General features: G+C 55.7%; 1 long non-coding RNA gene across 1 annotated transcript; it reads left to right on the forward strand.

Moving 5' to 3' along the window:
• The first annotated feature begins 8,045 nt into the window (after nucleotides 1–8,045).
• On the forward strand, nucleotides 8,046–9,113 carry LOC309545192. Its single transcript, XR_014224879.1, has 3 exons — nucleotides 8,046–8,235; nucleotides 8,818–8,876; nucleotides 8,933–9,113. It is a non-coding gene; the product is annotated as an uncharacterized lncRNA (long non-coding RNA).
• Nucleotides 9,114–16,027: the final 6,914 nt, after the last annotated feature.

The following is a 16,027-nucleotide window of genomic DNA, read 5'->3' on the forward strand; positions in this document are numbered from 1 at the left end:
TCTGACATTTCCTGTACCATGTCTACAGCCCCTGACATCTCCTGTACCATGTCCGCACAGCCCCTGACATCTCTTGTACCATGTCCACACAGCCTCTGATGTCCTGTATCATGTCTGCACAGCCTATGACATCTCCTTTACCATGTCCGCACTTTTACCACTTTTAACTAGAATTTGCTCTTTTATATATATTGCCCTATATGCTTTCATATCTATCGTATCTATGTATAGTACACTCTTCAAATTTGCTTTAAAATGCATGGTTTTCCCTTTTATGAACAAGAAAATAATGGCGTTATGCTGTTGGGCCGGTATAATAATGCTATGGGGCTGGTATGAAATTTTTTCCAGGGCTGAATTTTATTCCCAGTCCGGCCCTGGGTTTTTTCCACAGGAACAGCCTTATGGGTGGAGGGAGAGGTGTCTCCCCCCTCCTGCCGCTTCCCGGTCATTTTTCCCGCTTACTGGACCCGCCGGTAGCGGGGAAAGCGATTTGGTCTGCTCTCACGTCAGGCAGGAAGTTCAGTGAGGGCAAGATGGCCCCACTCCACTCTATGGCCTTGGAGGACCAGAGCAATGTCATGCGTCGCTTCCTAGCAACGGATTTAAAGAGCCCATTTTCTTTGACCCCAGATCTCAGATTAAAGAGGTCCTGTCATGCTTATTTCGATCACAAGGGATGTTTACATTCCTTTTAATAGGAATAAAAGTGATCAAATTTTTTTTTTTTTTAAAAACTGTAAAAATAAAAGATAAAATAAATAGGAAAAAAAATAAATAAAGCGCCCCGTCCCCGTTAGCTTGCGCGCAAAAGCGAACGCATATGCAAGTCGCACCCACATATGTAAACTGTATTCAAACCACACACGTGAGGTATCAACGCGATCGTTAGAGCGAGAGCAATAGTTTGAGCCCTAGACCTACTCTGTAACTGTAAACTGGTAACCTGCATAAATGTTTAAAATGTCGCCTATGGGAATTTTTAGGTACCAATGTTTGTCGCCATTCCAAGAGCGTGCGCAATTTTTAAGCTTGACATGTTGGGTATCTATTTACTCGGCGTAACATTATCTTTCACATTATAAAAAAAAAATTGGGCTAACTTTACTGTTTTCTAATTTTTTAATTTAAAAAAAGTGAATTTTTTCCCAAAAAATTGCGTTTGTAAGACCGCTGCGCAAATACGGTGTGCTAAAAAATGATTGCAACCATCTCCATTTTATTCTCTAGGGTCTCTGCTAAAAAGAAATATATATTCTTTGGGGGGTTTTAAGTCATTTTCTAGCCAAAGAATCCCTAAACTGATTTTAAATTGTAAACAACAAGTGTCAGAAAAATGTCCGGTCCAGACCAAAATAAATTTTGAACTTAGGGAGGGGGTAGAATTGTAATATTTTCATCTATACATTCCAAACTCATTCTATAAATGACCGTCTTCCTGAGGAATAATGTCTGTGAAATGAAAATGTGATTTTAATAAGAATAAAGCACATTGTGTGAGGGCAAATCGCTGTATGGAAGTTAGCGGCCCAGCCAGGAAAGCATACCCCGCCCACCAGCCAACCGGAAGCATTTTTGGAGCACAGACCCCGCCCACCAGCCAGTAAACAGTCTAGTATGGTCTTTGAAAACGGTAGCGGCTAGTTCCTGTGTAACGTGAGAATTACCTACCCCGTGAGAAAAACCTACCCTCGTCACTTCCGGTTCACGGCAGTGTATGGGGGGGGGGGATGTCCCTTGCTGTGTATGGGGGGGGGGATGTCCCTTGCTGTGTATGGGGGGGATGTCTCTTGGGGGGTGTCTCTGTGTGTCTCTTTTTCTGTGGCTGTCTGTGTGTAATATATATATTTCTATCAGTGTTGATTCATCCTGTTTTTGTATTATTTACTTATTTATATCGGTGTTGATTGGTGGACTGACTGTATGGGAAGGAAACAATTGAAGGATTGGAATTAAGACTTCTTTTGGAGGGGGGTTATTGGGTTGAGGTTCGGTGTCATGTAAATGTGTAGCAATAACCAGATTGGAGCAAGGGGCTATTTGGCTGAAGGGGGGGGGATTTGAAGGGTTTAAAATTGGTCACAAACTGGTTTTGGGCAGAAAAACTAACTTTGTCCTTTTTGCAGAACTGCAGTGAAGCTGAGAAGATTGTTTGAAGGATGGCGGCCAGAAACGGGAAGATTCCAAAGAGATCCCTGGATGGGTGACAGTGTGGAAGAATGGTGGTCAGAAGAAGGGAGGGAAGAAGATGACAGCTGAGAGATCGGGAAACCCTCTCCTACCTCCCTTTCTCTCACTCCTCTCTATCCTCCTCTGCGTCGGTTCTGGCTCAGTCCCATGCTCCTCTGGGTCTGTTCTGGGTCAGTCCCATGCTCCTCTGGGTCTGTTCTGGCTCAGTTCCATGCTCCTCTGGGTCTGTTCTGGCTCAGTCCGATGCTCCTCTGGGTCGGTTCTGGCTCAGTCCCATGCTCCTCTGAGTCGGTTCTGGCTCAGTCCCGGCTCAGTCCCATGCTCCTCTGGGTCGGTTCTGGCTCAGTCCCATGCTCCTCCTGGGTCGGTTCTGGCTCAGTCCCATGCTCCTCCTAGGTTGGTTCTGGCTCAGTCCCATGCTCCTCCTGGGTCGGTTCTGGCTCAGTCCCATGCTCCTCCTGGGTCGGTTCTGGCTCAGTCCCATGCTCCTCCTGGGTCAGATCTGGCTCAGTCCCATGCTCCTCCTGGGTCGGTTCTGGCTCAGTCCCATGCTCCTCCTAGGTTGGTTCTGGCTCAGTCCCATGCTCCTCCTGGGTCGGTTCTGGCTCAGTCCCATGCTCCTCCTGGGTCGGTTCTGGCTCAGTCCCATGCTCCTCCTGGATCGGTTCTGGCTCAGTCCCATGCTCCTTCTGGGTCGGTTCTGGCTCAGTCCCACGCTCCTCCTGGGTCGGTTCTGGCTCAGTCCCACGCTCCTCCTGGCTCAGTCCCATGCTCTTCTGGCTCAGTCCCATACTCTTCTGGCTCAGTCCCATACTCTTCTGGCTCAGTCCCACGCTCCTCCTGGCTCAGTCCCATGCTCTTCTGGCTCAGTCCCATACTCTTCTGGCTCAGTCCCATGCTCCTCTGGGTCGGTTCTGGCTCAGTCCTATGCTCCTCTGGGTCGGTTCTGGCTCAGTCCCATGCTCTTCTGGCTCAGTCCCATGCTCTTCTGGCTCAGTCCCATGCTCCTCCTGGGTCTGTTCTGGCTCAGTCCCTTGCTCCTCCTGGGTCGGTTCTGGCTCAGTCCCATGCTCCTCCTTAGTCTGTCCTGGCTCACTGCCATGCTCCTCCTGGGTCTGTCCTGGCTCAGTGCCATGCTCCTCCTAGGTCTGTCCTGGCTCAGTCCCATTCTCCTCCTGGGTCTGTTCTGGTTCAGTCCCATGCTCCTCTTGGGTCTGTTCTGGCTCAGTCCCATGCTCCTCCTGGGTCTGTTCTGGCTCAGTCCCATGCTCCTCCTGGGTCTGTTCTGGCTCAGTCCCATGCTCCTCCCGGGTCTGTTCTGGCTCAGTCCCATGCTCCTCCTGGGTCTGTTCTGGCTCAGTCCCATGCTCCCCCTGGGTCTGTTCTGGCTCAGTCACATGCTCCTCTGGGTCTGTTCTGGCTCAGTCCCATGCTCCTCCTGGGTCGGTTCTGGCTCAGTCCCATGCTCTTCTGGCTCAGTCCCATGCTCTTCTGGCTCAGTCCCATGCTCTTCTGGCTCAGTCCCATGCTCCTCTGGGTCGGTCCTGGCTCAGTCCCATGCTCCTCCTGGGTCGGTTCTGGCTCAGTCCCATGCTCCTCTTGGGTCGGTCCTGGCTCAGTCCCATGCTCCTCCTGGGTCGGTCCTGGCTCAGTCCCATGCTCCTCTTGGGTCGGTTCTGGCTCAGTCCCATGCTCCTCTTGGGTCGGTTCTGGCTCAGTCCCATGCTCCTCCTGGGTCGGTTCTGGCTCAGTCCCATGCTCCTCCTGGGTCGGTTCTGGCTCAGTTCCATGCTCCTCCTGGGTCGGTTCTGGCTCAGTCCCATGCTCCTCCTGGGTCGGTTCTGGCTCAGTCCCATGCTCCTCCTGGGTCGGTTCTGGCTCAGTCCCATGCTCCTCTGGGTCGGTTCTGGCTCAGTCCTATGCTCCTCTGGGTCGGTTCTGGCTCAGTCCCATGCTCTTCTGGCTCAGTCCCATGCTCCTCCTGGGTCGGTTCTGGCTCAGTCCCATGCTCTTCTGGCTCATTCCCATGCTCTTCTGGCGGTCGGTCCTGGCTCAGTCCCATGCTCCTCCTGGGTCGGTCCTGGCTCAGTCCCATGCTCCTCCTGGGTCGGTCCTGGCTCAGTCCCATGCTCCTCCTGGGTCGGTCCTGGCTCAGTCCCATGCTCCTCCTGGGTCGGTTCTGGCTCAGTCCCATGCTCCTCCTGGGTCGGTTCTGGCTCAGTCCCATGCTCCTCCTGGGTCGGTTCTGGCTCAGTCCCATTCTCCTCCTGGGTCTGTTCTGGCTCAGTCCCATGCTCCTCCTGGGTCGGTTCTGGCTCAGTCCCATGCTCCTCTGGGTCTGTTCTGGCTCAGTCCCATGCTCCTCTGGGTCTGTTCTGGCTCAGTCCCATGCTCCTCCTGGGTCTGTTCTGGCTCAGTCCCATGCTCCTCCTGGGTCTGTTCTGGCTCAGTCCCATGCTCCTCTGGGTCTGTTCTGGCTCAGTCCCATGCTCCTCTGGGTCTGTTCTGGCTCAGTCCCATGCTCCTCTGGGTCTGTTCTGGCTCAGTCCCATGCTCCTCTGGGTCTGTCCTGGCTCCTCTGGGTCTGTCCTGGCTCAGTCCCATGCTCCTCCTGGGTCTGTCCTGGCTCAGACCCATGCTCCTCCTGGGTCTGTCCTGGCTCAGTCCCATGCTCCTACTGGGTCTGTTCTGGCTCAGTCCCATGCTCCTCCTGGGTCTGTTCTGGCTCAGTTCCATGCTCCTCCTGGGTCTGTTCTGGCTCAGTCCCATGCTCCTCCTGGGTATGTTCTGGCTCAGTCCCATGATCCTCCTGGGTCTGTTCTGGCTCAGTCCCATGCTCCTCCTGGGTCTGTTCTGGCTCAGTCCCATGCTCCTCCTGGGTCTGTCCTGGCTCAGTCCCATGCTCCTCCTGGGTCTGTCCTGGCTCAGTCCCATGCTCCTCCTTGGTCTGTTCTGGCTCAGTCCCATGCTCCTCCTGGGTCGGTTCTGGCTCAGTCCCATGCTCTTCTGGCTCAGTCCCATGCTCCTCCTGGGTCTGTTCTGGCTCAGTCCCATGCTCCTCCTGGGTCAGTTCTGGCTCAGTCCCATGCTCTTCTGGCTCAGTCCCATGCTCTTCTGGCTCAGTCCCATGCTCTTCTGGCTCAGTCCCATACTCCTCCTGGGTCTGTTCTGGCTCAGTCCCATGCTCCTCCTGGGTCTGTTCTGGCTCAGTCCCATGCTCCTCCTGGGTCTGTTCTGGCTCAGTCCCATGCTCCTCCTGGGTCGGTTCTGGCTCAGTCCCATGCTCCTCCTGGGTCTGTTCTGGCTCAGTCCCATGCTCCTCCGTGGTCTGTTCTGGCACAGTCCCATGCTCCTCCTGGGTCTGTTCTGGCTCAGTCCCATGCTCCTCCTGGGTCTGTTCTGGCTCGGTCCCATGCTCCTCCGTGGTCTGTTCTGGCTCGGTCCAATGCTCCTCCTGGGTCTGTTCTGGCTCAGTCCCATGCTCCTCCTGGGTCTGTTCTGGCTCAGTCCCATGCTCCTCCTGGGTCTGTTCTGGCTCAGTCCCATGCTCCTCCTGGGTCTGTTCTGGCTCAGTCCCATGCTCCTCCGTGGTCTGTTCTGGCACAGTCCCATGCTCCTCCTGGGTCTGTCCTGGCTCAGTCCCATGCTCCTCCTGGGTCTGTTCTGGCTCAGTCCCATGCTCCTCCTGGGTCTGTTCTGGCTCAGTCCCATGCTCCTCCTGGGTCGGTTCTGGCTCAGTCCCATGCTCCTCCTGACTCTGTTCTGGCTCAGTCCCATGCTCCTCCTGGGTCGGTTCTGGCTCAGTCCCATGCTCCTCCTGGGTCTGTTCTGGCTCAGTCCCATGCTCCCCTTGGGTCTGTTCTGGCTCAGTCCCATGCTCCTCCTGGGTCGGTTCTGGCTCAGTCCCATGCTCCTCCTGGGTCTGTTCTGGCTCAGTCCCATGCTCCTTCTGGGTCTGTTCTGGCTCAGTCCCATGCTCCTCCTGGGTCTGTTCTGGCTCAGTCCTATGCTCCTCCTGGGTCTGTTCTGGCTCAGTCCCATGCTCCTCCTGGGTCGGTTCTGGCTCAGTCCCATGCTCTTCTGGCTCAGTCCCATGCGCCTCTGGGTCGGTCCTGGCTCAGTCCCATGCTCCTCTTGGGTCGGTCCTGGCTCAGTGCCATGCTCCTCCTGGGTCGGTCCTGGCTCAGTCCCATGCTCCTCCTGGGTCGGTTCTGGCTCAGTCCCATGCTCCTCCTGGGTCGGTTCTGGCTCAGTCCCATGCTCCTCCTGGGTCGGTTCTGGCTCAGTCCCATGCTCCTCCTGGGTCGGTTCTGGCTCATGCCCATGCTCCTCCTGGGTCGGTTCTGGCTCAGTCCCATGCTCCTCCTGGGTCGGTTCTGGCTCAGTCCCATGCTCTTCTGGCTCAGTCCCATGCTCTTCTGGCTCAGTCCCATGCTCCTCCTGGGTCGGTTCTGGCTCAGTCCCATGCTCTTCTGGCTCAGTCCCATGCTCTTCTGGCTCAGTCCCATGCTCTTCTGGCTCAGTCCCATGCTCTTCTGGCTCAGTCCCATGCTCCTCTGGGTCTGTCCTGGCTCAGTCCCATGCTCCTCCTGGGTCTGTCCTGGCTCAGTCCCATGCTCCTCCTGGGTCTGTCCTGGCTCAGTCCCATGCTCCTCCTGAGTCTGTCCTGGCTCAGTCCCATGCTCCTCCTGGGTCTGTTCTGGCTCAGTCCCATGCTCCTCCTGGGTCTGTTCTGGCTCAGTCCCATGCTCCTCCTGGGTCTGTTCTGGCTCAGTCCCATGCTCCTCCTGGGTCGGTTCTGGCTCAGTCCCATGCTCCTCCTGGGTCGGTTCTGGCTCAGTCCCATGCTCCTCTGGGTCTGTCCTGGCTCAGTGCCATGCTCCTTCTGGGTCTGTCCTGGCTCAGTCCCATGCTCCTCCTGGGTCGGTTCTGGCTCAGTCCCATGCTCCTCCTGGGTCTGTTCTGGCTCAGTCCCATGCTCCTCCTGGGTCTGTTCTGGCTCAGTCCCATGCTCCTCATGGGTCTGTTCTGGCTCAGTCCCATGCTCCTCCTGGGTCTGTTCTGGCTCAGTCCCATGCTCCTCCTGGGTCTGTTCTGGCTCAGTCCCATGCACCTCCTGGGTCGGTTCTGGCTCAGTCCCATGCTCTTCTGGCTCAGTCCCATGCTCTTCTGGCTCAGTCCCATGCTCCTCTGGGTCGGTCCTGGCTCAGTCCCATGCTCCTCCTGGGTCGGTTCTGGCTCAGTCCCATGCTCCTCTTGGGTCGGTCCTGGCTCAGTCCCATGCTCCTCTTGGGTCGGTGCTGGCTCAGTCCCATGCTCCTCTTGGGTCGGTTCTGGCTCAGTCCCATGCTCCTCCTGGGTCGGTTCTGGCTCAGTCCCATGCTCCTCCTGGGTCGGTTCTGGCTCAGTCCCATGCTCCTCCTGGGTCGGTTCTGGCTCAGTCCCATGCTCCTCCTGGGTCGGTTCTGGCTTAGTCCCATGCTCCTCCTGGGTCGGTTCTGGCTCAGTCCCATGCTCCTCTGGGTCTGTTCTGGCTCAGTCCCATGCTCCTCCTGGGTCTGTTCTGGCTCAGTCCCATGCTCCTCCTGGGTCTGTCCTGGCTCAGTCCCATGCTCCTCCTAGGTCTGTCCTGGCTCAGTCCCATGCTCCTACTGGGTCTGTTCTGGCTCAGTCCCATGCTCCTCCTGGGTCTGTTCTGGCTCAGTCCCATGCTCCTCCTGGGTCTGTTCTGGCTCAGTCCCATGCTCCTCCTGGGTCTGTTCTGGCTCAGTCCCATGCTCCTCCTGGGTCTCTTCTGGCTCAGTCCCATGCTCCTCCTGGGTCTGTTCTGGCTCAGTCCCATGCTCCTCCTGGGTCTGTTCTGGCTCAGTCCCATGCTCCTCTGGGTCGGTTCTGGCTCAGTCCCATGCTCCTCTGTCTATCCTTTACGTCACAGTGCTATTTCCCCCTGGGGCTGGTGCTATTTATGCTCATCCTGTAGTATTGATGGGGAACTTGCCGGCAGCTGGGGGCCGGGACTTGGGGGTTGAGGGGTAGGATATAGAGGTTGGTGGGGGGTGAGGGGTGGGATATAGAGGTTGGTGGGGGTTGAGGGGTGGGATATAGAGGTTGGTGGGTGGTGAGGGGTGGGATATAGAGGTTGGTGGGGGTTGAGGGGTGGGATATAGAGGTTGGTGGGGGGTGAGGGGTGGGATATAGAGGTTGGTGGGGGTTGAGGGGTGGGATATAGAGGTTGGTGGGGGTTGAGGGGCGGGATATAGAGGTTGGTGGGGGTTGAGGGGCGGGATATAGAGGTTGGTGGGGGTTGAGGGGCGGGATATAGAGGTTGGTGGGGGTTGAGGGGCGGGATATAGAGTTTGGTGGGGTTGAGGGTGGGATATAGAGGTTGGTGGGGGTTGAGGAGTGGGATATAGAGGTTGGTGGAGGGGTGGGATATAGAGGTTGGTGGGGGTTGAGGGGTGGGATATAGAGGTTGGTGGGGGTTGAGGGGTGCAATATAGAGGTTGGTGGGGGTTGAGGAGTGGGATATAGAGGTTGGTGGGGGTTGAGGAGTGGGATATAGAGGTTGGTGGGGGGTGGAGGGGTGGGATATAGAGGTTGGTGGGGGTTGAGGGGTGGGATATAGAGGTTGGTGGGCCAGGTTGGGACTATGTTGGTGCACCTGTTTGTTGAGAAGTGATCACTCAGTCATTGGATGGAGCGATCATGTGGTAAAGGGCTACTGTCATTGGCCCTTTACCAGAACCGGCAGGAAGGGCGATTCTGGGAGGACATCCCTGTACACCCTCCCAGAATAAGCGGACAGCTTTGTAGCCATCATTGGGCTATGCCCCGTTCGGCACATGGTGAATTCTCATAGTCTTAGTTATGTGATACCCGGGAGGCGGGGCTTTGCATTACCTATGTTTCACAGTATTTGGCCAAAGTCGGGTGGGTGGGGGGAGAAGGAGACACCTGCACCTGCTATGTTATTCTATGGCAGGGTCAGAGCCTGTGTCTCCTTTTCCCACCCCCGCATCATCCAGCCTGTGTATCCCCACCCCCCCCCCCCCCATCATCCAGCCTGTATCTCCTTCTACCCCCCCATCATCCAGCCTGTGTCTCCCCCCCCCCATCATCCAGCCTGTGTCTTCTTCTCCAACCCCCCATCATCCAGCATGTGTCTCCTTCTCCCACCCCCCATCATCCAGCCTGTGTGTCCTCCCCCCCATCACCCAGCCTGTGTCTCCCCCCCCATCATCCGGCCTGTTTATCCTTCTCCTACCCATAATCCAGCCTGTGTCTCCTTCTCCCACCCCCCCCATCATCCAGCCTGTGTCTCCTTCTCCCCCCACCCACCCTCCCATCATCCAGCCTGTGTCTCCTTCTCCCCCCATCATCCAGCCTGTGTCTCCTTCTCCCCCCACCCACCCCCCCATCATCCAGCCTGTATCTCCTTCTCCCACCCTCCCATCATCCAGCCTGTGTCTCCTTCTCCCCCCCCATCATCCATCCTGTGTCTCCTCCCCCCCATCATTCAGCCTGTGTCTCCTCCCCCTCCCATCATCCAGCCTGTGTCTCCTCCCCCTCCCATCATCCAGCCTGTGTCTCCTTCTCCCACCCCCCATCATCCAGCCTGTGTCTCCTTCTCCCACCCCCCATCATCCAGCCTGTGTCTCCTTCTCCCACCCCCCATCATCCAGCCTGTGTCTCATTCTCCCCCCCCCATCATCCAGCCTGTGTCTCCTTCTCCCACCCCCCATCATCCAGCCTGTGTCTCCTTCTCCCACCCCCCATCATCCAGCCTGTGTCTCCTTCTCCCACCCCCCATCATCCAGCCTGTGTCTCCTTCTCCCACCCCCCATCATCCAGCCTGTGTCTCCTTCTCCCACCCCCCATCATCCAGCCTGTGTCTCCTTCTCCCACCCCCCATCATCCAGCCTGTGTCTCCTTCTCCCACCCCCCATCATCCAGCCTGTGTCTCCCCCCCCCCATCATCCAGCCTGTGTCTCCCCCCCCCATCATCCAGCCTGTGTCTCCTCCCCCCCATCACCCAGCCTGTGTCTCCTCCCCCCCATCATCCAGCCTGTGTCTCCTCCCCCCACCCCGCCCATCATCCAGCCTGTGTCTCCTACTCCCACCCCCCCTATCATCCAGCCTGTGTCTCCTGCCCCCCCCATCATCCAGCCTGTGTCTCCTTCTCCCCCCATCATCCAGCCTGTGTATCCTTCTCCCCTCCCCCCCCCCCATCATCCAGCCTGTGTCTCCTTCTCCCACCCTCCATCATTAAGCCTGTGTTGTGTATCCTTCTCCCACCCCCCATCATCCAGCCTGTGTCTCCTCCCCCCCCCATCATCCAGCCTGTGTCTCCCCCCCCCATCATCCAGCCTGTGTCTCCTCCCCCCACCCCGCCCATCATCCAGCCTGTGTCTCCTCCCACCCCCCCATCATCCAGCCTGTGTCTCCTTCTCCCCCCACCCACCCTCCCATCATCCAGCCTGTGTCTCCTTCATCCCCATTATCATCCAGCCTGTGTCTCCTTCTCCCCCCACCCACCCCCCCATCATCCAGCCTGTATGTCCTTCTCCCACCCTCCCATCATCCAGCCTGTGTCTCCTTCTCCCCCCCCATCATCCATCCTGTGTCTCCTCCCCCCCCATCATCCAGCCTGTGTCTCCTCCCCCTCCCATCATCCAGCCTGTGTCTCCTCCCCCTCCCATCATCCAGCCTGTGTCTCCTTCTCCCACCCCCCATCATCTAGCCTGTGTCTCCTTCTCCCACCCCCCATCATCCAGCCTGTGTCTCCTTCTCCCACCCCCCATCATCCAGCCTGTGTCTCATTCTCCCCCCCCCCCCCATCATCCAGCCTGTGTCTCCTTCTCCCCCCATCATCCAGCCTGTGTCTCCTTCTCCCCCCATCATCCAGCCTGTGTATCCTTCTCCCCTCCCCCCCATCATCCAGCCTGTGTCTCCTTCTCCCACCCTCCATCATTAAGCCTGTGTATCCTTCTCCCACCCCCCCCCCCCCCCATCATCCAGCCTGTGTCTATTTCACCTTCTCCCCCCCCCCCATCATCTAGCCTGTGTCTATTTCTCCCCCCATCATCCAGCCTGTGGTCTCCTTCTTTCCCCACCCTCCATTATCCAGCCTGTGGTCTTCTTCCCCCATCATCCAGCCTGTGTCTCACTGTCATCCAGATCCAGATGATTTCTCAGCATGTATGGGGTAATTCACTTAAGTTGTGTTCAGGAGAGATGGCTCTATAATTTCTCTCGACCTCCCATACAATGTTATGCACAGACAACCCTCCTCTCCAAGCACAGAATTAGGCCCCTCCCACTGCTGCCAGTTCCGCTCTATCGCCTCTTCCCTTTTTCCCTCACTATATAGCTTAGCAGAGCAGTTCTATAATATTCCTCCACTGCTCAGGCACATTGTTGAGGTGATACCAGCTTTTTGTGATGGGACCACACCGGAAGTGACGCCGTCAAGAATTTTCATGAGTCGAGGAAAACTTTAGAAAACCATCAGACGCACATAGTGGATGAGGGATGGGGCTAAGGTATGGCTGCCATCTTTAAGTAGGTGCAGCCCAGTGAGCCTGATCAAAAAAAGTATGGGGTAAGTTTGAGTCACTAAGTAGACGGCTATAGGTGGGAGGGCAGAAAATTATTTCAGTAGAAGTTACACTGGGGGGCCTGTGCAGGAAGATATGGGGGTGGGGGGAGAACTGACTACGGAGAGGAGTAGGGGCGGACTGAGCGGTCGGGCACTTCGGATGTGGTCCGAGGGCCCGGCCGGGAAGCCAGAAAGGGGGGGCCCGGCCAGCAAGGGGGCCCGCCGCTCAGTATTACATTTATCTCACCCAGCGCGATAAGTATTGGGAGGAGAGGAGGGGCCCGGCGGCCGGCGCTGACTCAGTGTGATGACGAGAGCTGGGGAGGGGCCCGGCGGCTGTTGTTGCTTCAGTGAGAGGAGGAGGGCGGGCCCAGGCTAGCGCTGGATTCAATGTGGTGTCCTGTGTACGGGGGCGTGTCGGCATCGCATACTGACGTGATGTCGACGTGCCCCGCCTCCACAGGGCGTGTTACAACAATGACGAGTAACGGCCGAGTTCAGTTAGTGGATGCGATTGTGTCGTTGGTGACAGCGTGTGTGTCGTCCCTCCTCTCATCTTCTACCTTTTCATTTCAATACCTGGCTTCTTCCCTTGATTTCTATTAGATTGTGAGTAGTTCTTGTGGTGTGGCCTCTGAAATCCAGCTCCACTCAGTGGTCTCTGTGAGGAATGATGTGTACATCCATTTGCATTATCCCACACAATTTTTAAAAGTATATGAATATGATTCATATATTTTTATAAATATTGTATGGAATAATGCAAATGTACACATTATTCCTCAGAGGAGAGACCATTGAGTGGAGCTGGATTAGTTGCTGATGCCTTGCAATTTTCAAAGACGTTCCCCCTTCCTCAGATCCCGTTTCTGTATAATGTGAGTTACAGTAGTTCTTGTAACATGGCCTCTATGTGAAATCCAGCTCCACTCAATGGTCTCTCCTGTGAGGAATGATGTGTACATACATTTGTATTATTCCACACAATTTTAATAAAAATATATGAAAAAATATGATTTATATATTTTTATTAAAATTGTGTGGGATAATACAAATGTACACATTATTCCTCAGAGGAGAGACCATTGAGTGGAGCTGGATTAGTTGCTGATGCCTTGCAATTTGCAAAGGAGTTCCCTCTTCCTCAGATCCCCTGTTTCTGTATGATGTGAGTAGTTCTTGTAACATGGCCTCTATGTAAAATCCAGCTCCACTCAATGGTCTCTCCTTTGAGGAATGATGTGTACATACATTTTGCATTATCCCACACAATTTTAATAAAAATATATGATTCATATATTTTTCATATATTTTTATTAAAATAGTGTGGGATAATGCAAATGTATGTACACATTATTCCTCACAGGAGAGACCATTGAGTGGAGCTGGATTTTACATAGAGCTCACAAGAACTACTCACAATCAAACAGAAACCGCCAGGGATCGAGGGATGAAGCAGGGATTGAAGAAGACGAAGAGGGCACTCCTTCTCAATCGCAGGCATCCAGGAACTCTTCTCCGGTGAGGTTACCGACTGTTTCCCGTATCACAGCCTGTGGAGGCAGGGCACGTCGACGTCACAGCAGTATGCGATGCCGACATGCCCCCCGCACACAGGACACCATGGAAATCCAGCACCAGCCTGGGCCACTCCTCTAACTGAAGCAGCGACAGCTGCCAGGCCCCTCCCCAGCTCCCCTCCTCACACTGAAGCAGCGCGGGCCTCCCCTCCTCCCACTATGTATCGCTGGGTGAGTTAATTCTGTACTGGGCGGCGGGCCCGTACTGGGCGGCGGGCCCCCTTGCGCGCCGGGCCCTCTGACCACGTCCGAAGTCCCCGACCGCTCAGTTTGCCCCTGGCCACAGGCCCACAGCAAGCCAGTAAGCCTGCCAGTGACAGCCACAGGCCCACAGCCAGCAAGCCATAGGCCTACAGCCAGCAAGCCCCAGCCTGCCGGCCAGCCAGCAAGCCACAGCCAGCCAGAAAGCCTGCCAGTGCCAGCCACAGGCCCACAGCCAGCAAGCCACATCCAGCAAGCCTGCCAGTGCTAGCCACAGGCCCACAGCCAGAAAGCCACAGCCTGCCAGCCAGCAAGTAAGCCACAGCCAGCAAGCCTGTCAGTGCCAGCCACAGGCCCACAGCCAGAAAGCAACAGCCTATCAGCCAGCCTGCAAGCCACAGCCTGCCAGCCAGCAAGCCTGCCAGTGCTAGCCACAGGCTCACAGCCAGCAAGCCACAACCTGCCAGACAGCCAGCAAGCCACAGACTGCCAGCAAGCCTGCCTGCCAGTACCAGCCACAGCCAGCAAGCCACAGCCAGCCATCAAGCCTGCCAGTACCAGCCACAGGCCCACAACCTGCCAGCAGTAGCCAGCAAGACCACAGCCTGCCAGCGGTAGCCAGCAAGACCACAGCCTGCCAGCCATAGCCAGCAAGACCATAGCTTGCCAGCCATAGCCAGCAAGACCACAGCTTGCCAGCCAGCAACTGTTATTAAGGTAAGAAGAGCCAACTTGGCCTAGGTATTAGGCCCCGTTCACACTGGGGTGACGCTACTTGCCGGGGCGACCTCACCTCGGAGCGGCCGGCGCGGACTTCATAACATTGAAGTCTATGCAGGTCGCCCCAAAGAAGCTCCGGACCCTTTTTCTAAGTTGGAGCGACTTGTGTCGCTCCTATTAGAATGGGTCCATAGCTTCTGTATGGCAGACGACCAGGTCGCCTGACAGGTCGCCCCAGTGTGAACGGGGGCTTAGAGAGCTATGTTGTGTTGTTTTATTGTGGGTGTGGCTGGAGGCGGGGTGTGGGTGTGGCTGGAGGTGGGGTGTGGGTGTGGATGGAGGCGTGGCAAGGGTGTGTCTGGAGGCGGAACATGGGTGGGGCCTGGAAGGGTCCCTTGATTTATTTTGCCCGGGGGCCCTGAGGGTTCTCAGTCCGCCCCTGGAGAGGAGTTTATTACCCAGATGCCAAGTTTATGATCTAAAGAGACCTTCACAATGTGTGTGGGAATAGATTATAATAAAGCAACAACCGTACACGTTTCCTAATGTTACACTTATTCATCTTCACTTTTATTACAATTCCACATTAAAACCTGCTTTTTGAACTAAATGTTTTTCTCTATCGCTCATTGACAGACGTAGTCCTCGGTGATTTAGCACCTTCGGGCCATGCTGCCCTCCACAGGAGTAGGACTAGACAGGAAATAAAAATGCTCCGGCCACACCCTAGGGGCAGTCCCCGAGGGTATATCCTCTCTCTCTCTGCCACAGCAAATCAGTTTTTTTCTGTCTAGTTAGGAGTAGGACCTAGATACCTTGCTGGGATCTTCGGTCTTGGCAGGATTTTTTTTTTCTTAAAAAGATTTTTAGACAGCTTTTTTTCTCCAGTGTGAGATCTTCAAGCAAGAAAGCTGAACTGGGCGACGGGCTGGATGTTGAGATCCGGTGGTCACCCCAGTTCAGCCTACGAGCGCGTGCAGGCCATAGCTCCGCGCTTGGTCGGCCGCGACATAGTCCCACTGGAGGGACTGACCTTGCGAGTTAAACGTCTCGCTGAAACGCCAAGGACCATGAGTCACGGCGTCCGTATTGGTCGACAGCCCTCCCGCCCCGGTGGAGAGGGGTACTGTCAGGAGTTGGTGCCCGCCTGGTTCCGGTATGGTGAGTAGTATGTTCCCCCTTTCCCTCTGACGGGTCTTGTGGTGAACACGGGCCCCTCTCTGTATGGTAAGGATGAGTTCCCCTTTATCCTATAACATGGCACAGATCCCCCTAATTTGAGTGTGATTTTTGTGTGCAAAAAGCCAGGAGGCTTGGTTTGGGAGCTGACAATCTAATTGTAAATATGTTTAAAAAATTGTAATCAGTGGCAGTACTGGAATCTTACTGTGATAATATAAGTATCCTACCAGTCAGAAGCCACGGACATGTAGACTGCCTTCCAAGTCAGGTCTCCAGCAATAGCAGGCCTTTCCCGACGGCCATGCGGTCCGCCAGGGTCCGGTACCACCGACCAGGCTAAATCCCCATGTAGAGAAGGTGTTGTGATGCCCTGCAGTCACGCCGCTATTCGGTACTGCCGCCGCCATTGTTTGCTAGATCGCTCGAGGCCGCCATTTTGGCGTAGCCTCGTGTCTCCAGCATGGGGGCGGCCATGTTTGAGGTGACCCAAACACCTCGTGGAGCTAGGGGAGGCGCCGGAAGGTGTAGTATGGAGGGGCGGAGCCGCCTCCTTTCT

This window comes from Pelophylax lessonae, assembly GCF_965119305.1.
Source record: "Pelophylax lessonae genome assembly, chromosome: 2".
Lineage (NCBI taxonomy): Eukaryota > Metazoa > Chordata > Amphibia > Anura > Ranidae > Pelophylax > Pelophylax lessonae.